Source organism: Macaca nemestrina, chromosome 16 (assembly GCF_043159975.1).
Source record: "Macaca nemestrina isolate mMacNem1 chromosome 16, mMacNem.hap1, whole genome shotgun sequence".
Taxonomy (NCBI): Eukaryota; Metazoa; Chordata; class Mammalia; order Primates; family Cercopithecidae; genus Macaca; species Macaca nemestrina.
Genome location: NC_092140.1, coordinates 17544674 through 17552971, shown reverse-complemented (window position 1 = coordinate 17552971; position 8298 = coordinate 17544674). Strand labels below are relative to the sequence as shown.

At 36.9% G+C, this 8298-nt stretch overlaps 1 protein-coding gene across 1 annotated transcript in view; it reads left to right on the top strand.

Moving 5' to 3' along the window:
- LOC105477531 (heparan sulfate 6-O-sulfotransferase 3) overlaps positions 1-8298 on the top strand; it is a 759454-nt gene that overhangs the window by 56302 nt on the left and 694854 nt on the right. The gene's annotated exons all lie outside the window — the stretch shown is intronic.

The window sequence follows — 8298 nt, the reverse complement described above, 5'->3', positions numbered from 1 at the left end:
AGCCGAGATTGCGCCACTGCACTCCAGCCTGGGCGACAGACCGAGACTCCGTCTCAAAAAAAAAAAAAAACAACAACAACAAAAAACAAAACCACAAAGTGTAAATGGATGCTATTATATTCAATACAGTATTTTTTTTTTTTTTTTTTTTTTGAGACGGAGTCTCGCTGTGTGGCCCAGGTTGGAGTGCAGTGGCCCGATCTCGGCTCACTGCAAGCTCCACCTCCCGGGTTCACGCCATTCTCCCGCCTCAGCCTCCGAGTAGCTGGGACTACAGGCGCCTGCCACCTCGCCTGGCTAGTTTTTTGTATTTTTAGTAGAGACGGGGTTTCACCATGTTAGCCAGGATGGTCTCGATCTCCTGACCTCGTGATCCACCTGCCTCGGCCTCCCAAAGTGCTGGGATTACTTACAGGCTTGAGCCACCGCGCCCGGCCATTCAATACAGTATTAATATAACGTTCACAAGTACATGCATTTTACTTTGTATGATTGGAAGGGAATATATTGTCCTCTAATTTTCCTGTGGCAAAAAGATGTGTGAACTGTGGCTATGGGTAGTTACGATACACGTGAACATCTCTTACCACAGTATTATTATAGAAGTTTAGAAATGTGGTAAACATATATGTCAGAAACAATGGTGTATCATGAAAGTATAATTAGTGCAATTAAATATTTTGTCCTTATAGCCTATTTTGCTTCATAAATCGTTCCACTTATTAAAGTGAACTCATTTTCAGGGATGTATTAGAAAATAAAAAAATGGTAATAATGATATTTCAGTAATGTCTTTAAAAGAGATATTTCAGAGTTAAAGTGGTGATGCTTTCCGAGAGTTTAATTGTATTTAAAAATAAATGAAATTCTGATGACTTACATCTTTTACCTCCCCCACACTTTCCCCTAATGTAAATGCTATTTCATATAAAACTCATTAAGCAGAACTTGACATCTTTTAAAATCATTCACTATCATAACATAATGTAATCGGCAAATGTTTTTCACTTCATTTGAAGTGTCTCTGTGGATGAACACAGATCCTATTGATAGCAGCCATCAAATGCCTCACTATCATAGTAAAATGAAGCTAATATCACTATGAAATAAGATAATGAGCTCTGAAAATCCACAGAGCTCACCAAAACTTTTTGACAGATCAAAACAAAAACTTTGAGTAAAAATAGTGACACAGAAATGTCTCTTAACCATTTTGTATTTAGGCTGATTATCTGATATATATTCTTGAAACTACCTTGTCTGTTAAAAAATATATAAACATAATATACTAATATATAAGTATACTTTTCTTAAGCAAACATATAAATATATGTTTATATAAATATATAATATATATTTTAAGCAGACAAGGTAGTTTCAAGAAGAACCTTAAGTATTTTTAAGTGGTTTATTGCAAATGATTATAATTGAATTTCTAAATTATTTAAAGTGAGGAGATGTCTAAAAATAATACTATGATTTAAGTACTTTACCATTTACCAAAAAAAAAAGATTGTCCTAATTAAAAATGAATTATTTTCCCTTTTTAGACACACTTTAAACAAACCATTTAATTAAGTTCACTCCTGATGGTTTGGGAGCTGGTTACACAGTTTGTAGATAATTCAGGCCCTCTGTTTCTTTCCTTTCTCTGGCTACTGTCTACCTTCTGTTCATATCAGAGCTTAGCAGCATCCTAATGGGGTTGGATGATAGAGGGGGGGCAATGGAAGAAGCAAGTTAGATGAGTCAATGTTTTTCGTATTAACATTAGAAAAATGTTTTGCCCAAAAGCTGTTAGTTAAAATCAGGCTTTCAATGTACTGTTGATTTTAATTTATGGTATGTGTGTTTCTCATTAACTTGGGGGAATCCTAAACTTAATTGAAAATAAAGGCAGCATGATATAGTGAAAAGCTTTGGCATCAGACACAGCGGGGTGCAAAATCTACCTCTGCTGTTGCCTAACCATATGGCTTTGGCAAGAGCTATTTCTTCATCAGTTCAAGGAGGATAAAATACCTGTTTGGCAGAGTTATGAGAATTAATCATTTATGTTAAAAATCTAGTATAGAACATATTTGTAATTTTCACCTGAGTGTGTTTTATAGTTTAGTAGAACATAGTTAATATCAGAGGCCAATTCTTTGATTATATTAAGATTACTAAGTATACTGTAAAAAAGTTATTAGAAAAGTCAGCTTCCAAACTTTTGATGCATAAATGTAATACCTCATTACTAACATAATTCTATGAAGCTAGCTTCCCAGCACATAGAATAACACTCACCACTTTTATTCAATGCATAGGAGATTTCCATCAGAATTAAGAGATAAACCTTAATCCTGAGAGGGTTGAAAGTGGAAATGCTACAGATCCAAGTTCTTTTTCAGGTCGTGTTCACTATCAAATAGTCATGTATAAAAACACCTCATCTCATGTAGTTTATAGACTAGATGCAATCTTGAAATTGCTTATAAATAAAATTCTTTTAAAAAAGAATATTTAAATATATTAGAAAACCCTGATGTTCAAATAAACAGAAACTTGTGATAGATGCTTCCTAATATGTATTTGGATTTGTTCAAGATACAGTTATCAATCATGATATAAAGATGACGTCTTTTCTTCTCATTCCTGCCTGACCCTGTTTCCTAGGACTCTCATGTCAGCTTGAAAGAAAGGCAGTTTTATAAATGAATTCATACACAGGTATAATCACTTTGAGAATACATTTCTTGGAAAAATTATTTATTGAGTACTTTATGGTTTCTTTAAAGTTATTTAAAGAAATTCAGAGAACACAGGGGTTAGTACATTTAATAAGGAAATAATTGTATTAGCTAGTGTTGAACTGTCAAATAGAGCTGAATCATGGATCGGGCAGAAGGTGGTATTGACTTGGAGAATTCAGCTGCAAAAGAAGATTGTTATACCATTTATCATCACCAACACAGGAAAGTTTATTGTACTTTCCAGATAAGGAACTGAGATGCAGAAAGATGAAGAAAAGTCAGCAAAGTGATTAAGTATGGTTGAAGGACCTTGTAAAAGTCAAACTTTCATTTTCTCACATTTCTGTAATTCCACACATTTTAATTGAAAACAGAGCAAACATGTATTTTCATTCTTGATGGTGATTAGCAGAGCACATAATAAAGGATTAGCTTAATTAATCATTGTAGTGAGTATCATTCATAATAAATCCACTTTCATTAATACATTAAGGCTGTGTATCTTTCCTATTTTATCCTGTATTTTTCAGGTTGCCCCAAATCACTCAAATCACAGCTAACTTGCCCTTTGACCAACTTAACTGTCTCTTACAGAGGTTCCCAGGTTTTAGTTGTCACGATAAGAAGTCATAATGAAATTGAAGAGTCACTAACCATCCTTCCACAGTAGGTCCTGCATTAAGTTGTTTTGTTCAATATTGTTTCATTATAACATTGTCGAGAAAAAATAAATTGATTCCTGCCTGGGGCCACTGTCTTCTGGGAGTTTGCACGTTTGCATGTTCCCCAACCCCTGGCTGCATGGGTTTTCTCCAAGCACTCTGGTTTCCCTCCACAGCTCAAAGCTGTGCCCACTAGGTGAATTGGCATGTCTGCACAGTCCCAATCTGAGTGAGTGTGAGTGCACCCTGTGATGGGATGAGATGGTGTCCTGTCCAGGGCTGGTTCCCACCTTGCACCCTGAGCTACAGGGAGACACTCTGGCCATCTGTCATTCTTAAGTGGAATAAACAATTTGGAAAATGAATGAGTGAGTGAATGAGTATAAATGATTGCAAAACAAAAATTTGTAACATATACAATAACCATACAAATGCATAACAATAAACAATGTGGTATGAAAGCACTCAGCAAGCCTATGATATGTGTTATTGCTTGTTTTCGAACTGTGTGGTGGTAGGAGGTGCTCCAGACAATTTTCAAGTTGCAAGCATTTATTCACTAATTTCATCACCACCACTGTGACTGTTGTCACTCACTGATGACCCAAAAATTGGATAATTATCTTCCTTGTCTGTCTTAATCTTTCCTAAATGTATGTATAGCTCACATTTATTTCAGTGTTTAATATTAGAAGTGTTTTGGTTCTTTCTTTAGAAGTTTGGTGGTGTTTCTGTGACCATGAACATACCATAGCAACTTAACTCTTGTTTATATAGTAACTAGCCTATGGTAAAATTGGTTTTGTTACACATCGTTTTGCTTAAAGTCACAATTTCCAAGAACCTACTGATCATATTGAGGACTTGCTGTTAAGTGTGTATTGGACAAAACTATATATTCAATGAGAGATTAAATATATCTTATAGTCAATTAATTCAATGGTGGGAGAGTATATCTTGAACATGGTCAGGCAGAAATACCTGTGAGTAGGGTCTGTGGAGAGAGACAAAAATAGAGACAGAGCAAAAAGGGAGGTGAGATTGTGCTAGTATTTAGCTATTTCTGACTTTTGACCTGTAAACTGGAGCTATTTCTTAAGTGAACACTTCAGTTAATTAAGAAAATGCGCTTAAAGATTGATGTTTACACAAAGACTATCAAAGAAGTGGAAACAGCAACCTAAAGGTAATGAATTTCAGGAAAGTTGACTTTAGTGATTTAAATATAAGAAAATGACCTGTAAGTGGAAGGACCCATGAAAATTAGATTATTTGTTAAAGCAACAATACTTATAAGGATGGCAAGAGGATGAAGAGAACAGGATGAAACCCAGGTAGCTACACAGAGCTTCACATTGGAAATGTCCAAGAGTAAAGATTAGGAATTAGAGTAAGCATTAAACCAGAAATAAGGCGTATCAATGATGGCATGAAAAGATAAAACCAGGAAACATATGGTGACTGCAAGGTGAAATATACTAAGGGACAATATATTCTTTATGTATGAGAGGAAAACAAGACTGAGAAAACACATCCTCTTTATTAGATGCAAAGGAGAAGAGGATGGTTCCAAAACAAAAAACAAAATTCAGTTGTCTTTAAAGAACATTTTTGCCTTCGTAGTAAAATAGTCTCTCATTTAGAAAATGGAATAGGAAACAGTGTGTTTGAAGGACAGGGAAACAAACTAGACTTGGCAGGGAATTGATCAAAGATCATTTAAATAAACAGATCTTGATAACTTTCACATTAGAATGCCAATTATTGATGATTCAGGCTCTCAGGTGCTAAAAATAACACCTTTTTGATGCAGTAGAAAACTATTCTTGGTGATTTTTAGACTACTCTGAACTGTTAGTGCCTGCTTCATTATGCTGTGTGTCAAAGGACACAACATGAAAGTTTATTTTTTATTATGAGAGTAGCTCATGATCATTTTTTTCATGCCTTCATTTTTATAGCATTTTTCATTTTTCTTTATAGCCACAATAGTGTGACCTCCCATTTTCCTGTTTTGGGAGAAAATGCTCACCCCATGTTAAAGTGACATGCATTCACAATAAGAATTATAGATCTCTCTCAAGTGAGAAAAGCCAAGTTGTTTGTCCCAAAGCTGCCAGTGACTCAGGGCATCAGAGAAGAGTAAACCAAAAGATGAATTCATGATGCACCATCATCTTATTTTTAAAAAGCAAACATTGTATTTGGATCAGTTAAATAAAATATAATGCATATTTTTTAAAAATTGACACAATCCTCCCCTATAATGGCAGTTTAAAAATGTTATGTCCATGACAGAAATATAAGGCACAACTTTGTATTTTGCAACCAAAGGATGTGAAGAACCTGGAAAACTTTCATGAAGAACTACAACATTCATTAGCAGCTGGATAATGCCTGTATTTGGAATTTAATATATATTTTTTCTTAAGATATCTGAAAATGACTCAATTAATTCTATAGAGAATAAAATGTTATTTGAAGATAACTTGTTATCTGAAGACAACTAGCTTTACTAGCAGTGAAATTGCTAGTGGTGGCGTTATGGCTTCTTTGTTCTCATAGGTTGGTGAGCGGGACAGAGGGTTACAGCTCTTTTATTCCTATCACCTGCAGCTCAGCGAACTAGAGGGTTACAGCTCTTTTGTTTCTGCCACCTGCAGCTCGGCAAACAGGAGTGTTAACAGCTCTTTCGTTCCCGTCTTCTGTCCACAGCTTGATGAGTTCCAGGTTCTTGTCCCACAACAAGAGGAATAAGGTACGCGGACACTGGAGAGTGAGTGGGGCAGAGAAGAATTTTATTGAGTGACAGAAGGAAAGCTCTCAGTGGCAAGAGGGGACCCTGAAAGCTGGTAGCCCTCTGTGAGGCTGAGTCTGGGCTTTTTATGGGCTTAGAATGGGGGAGTGTGTGCTAATTGGTCCATGGGTGGTCTTGGAAAAAGCACCATTGGTTTGGTTAAGAGGCATCATTCAGAGTGAACCAATCATTAGAGTGGGTAAGCCAGGGATAGAATTTCTCACTCTGGGTGCGGACTCTATTGGGAACTGGAAGCTTGGTTTTCAGGCTTTAGATTTTCCTTGGTTTGAAGGTTAGGTTTCACCTGGGACCTGTCCTTGTCTGCGTAGGAATTTGTCTGTCTCCTTTCACTATCAGTAGAATATTGACAGAATATTTACAGTTTTAAAAAATAAACAGAGATAGATTTCCAGTGAAGGTCTACATTTTACCACAAAGCTTGAGAGGAAGATCTACACCTATTTTTAAAATGATTCTTATATCATTTTTATGACAGTACATCAAGCAGTAATAGCATTGGAAATGAGACTGGATTCCTGTCCCAGTGGGTCCCCTGTGACTTTGAGCAGGATGCCCCAATTTTCTGGTTCTTGTGTTACTCTAGACTAGATGTCCATGAAGGACCCTCTTGGGCACTCTGATTCTATGCTGTATTTTGAATATGAAGAAAGTTTTTGATAAAGGACTTAAGTAAAAGATCTAAATGTACTAAACTATATAAGTATATATAATGTATAACAATATATAATGTGAATAAACATATATGTCTATATTCTTAAGGGGAACTTGAGTGAGTAAATGTGGACAGCAAATCTATTACTATTTCCTTTTGGCATGTAGGTTGTTTGAAGTCTTTTCTAAGAAGATACTTCATAGACAGTTGATATGCTTACCAACAGGAAGTTGATGGTGGGACATCCATGTGACAGAATTCTAGCCAGTCCACTAAATAAAGACTACCTGGATACAGGCTGGGCACCATGGCTCATGCCTGTAATCACGGCACTTTGGGAGGCCAAGGCGGTTGGATCACCTGAGGTCAGGAGTTTGAGATCAGCCTGGCCAACATGGTGAAACCCCGTCCCTACTATAAATACAAAAATTAGCTGGGCGTGGTGACGTGTGTGTGTAATCACAACTACTTGGGAAGCTGAGGCAGGAGAATCATTTGAACCTGGGAGGCAGAGGTTGCAGTGAGCTGAGATCCCGCCGCTGCACTCCAGCCTGGGCGACAGAGTAAGACTCCATCTCAAAAAAAAAACAAAAAACAAAAAAATTATCTGGATACAAAATACTATAAACAATGCAAGTTCCATTTAAAAAAAATTACACCATGAAGTCTAGATGGATATACACACAGTGTCAACAGTGGTTACCCTTTGGTGGAGAGATTATAGTTGCCTGTTTTATAAATAGAAAAACATTGCTATAGTAATTTCTCAGTGCTGCTGTAACAAAGTGCCACACATTGGGTGGCTTAAAGTAATAGAAATTTATTGTCTCACAGTTCTAGTGTCCTAAACCAAGGTGTCGGCAGGGCCATGCGCCTCTGAAACGTGCAGGAAAGGATCCTTCCTTGCCTCTTCTAGCGTCTGGTGTTGGCCGGTAATCTTGGATGCTCCTTGGTGTTCAGCTGCAGCACCTCAGTCAGCCTCCACCATCCATGGTAGTCTTCCCTCTGCATGTCTGTGTCTCCACATGGCACCCCTCTTCCCTGCATGTCTCTCTCTTCTTTTGAGGATACTTCTCATAGTGGACCAAGGGCCTGCCCTAATTCAGTATAACCTTGTTTTAACTAATGACATCTGCAAAACCACCTTATTTGCAAGTAAGGTTGCATTCCGAGATACTAGGGATTAGGACTTCAACGTATCTTTTTTGGGTGGGGGGACACAGTTCACCCCATAGCAATCCCCATATTCCAGGTTTATCCAATGATCTATGTTGAAAATAATCTGCTCTTGAATACTTTCTTTTCTGTCTCTCAAGATATAAAGTTACATTGACTCTTCCTTTCCCCTGTATCCAGGGAGTCCCACATTATTGAGATTTTCTGGGATACAACATTTCTTAAATATCCCCTTTGCTATTATTGCCATTCCCT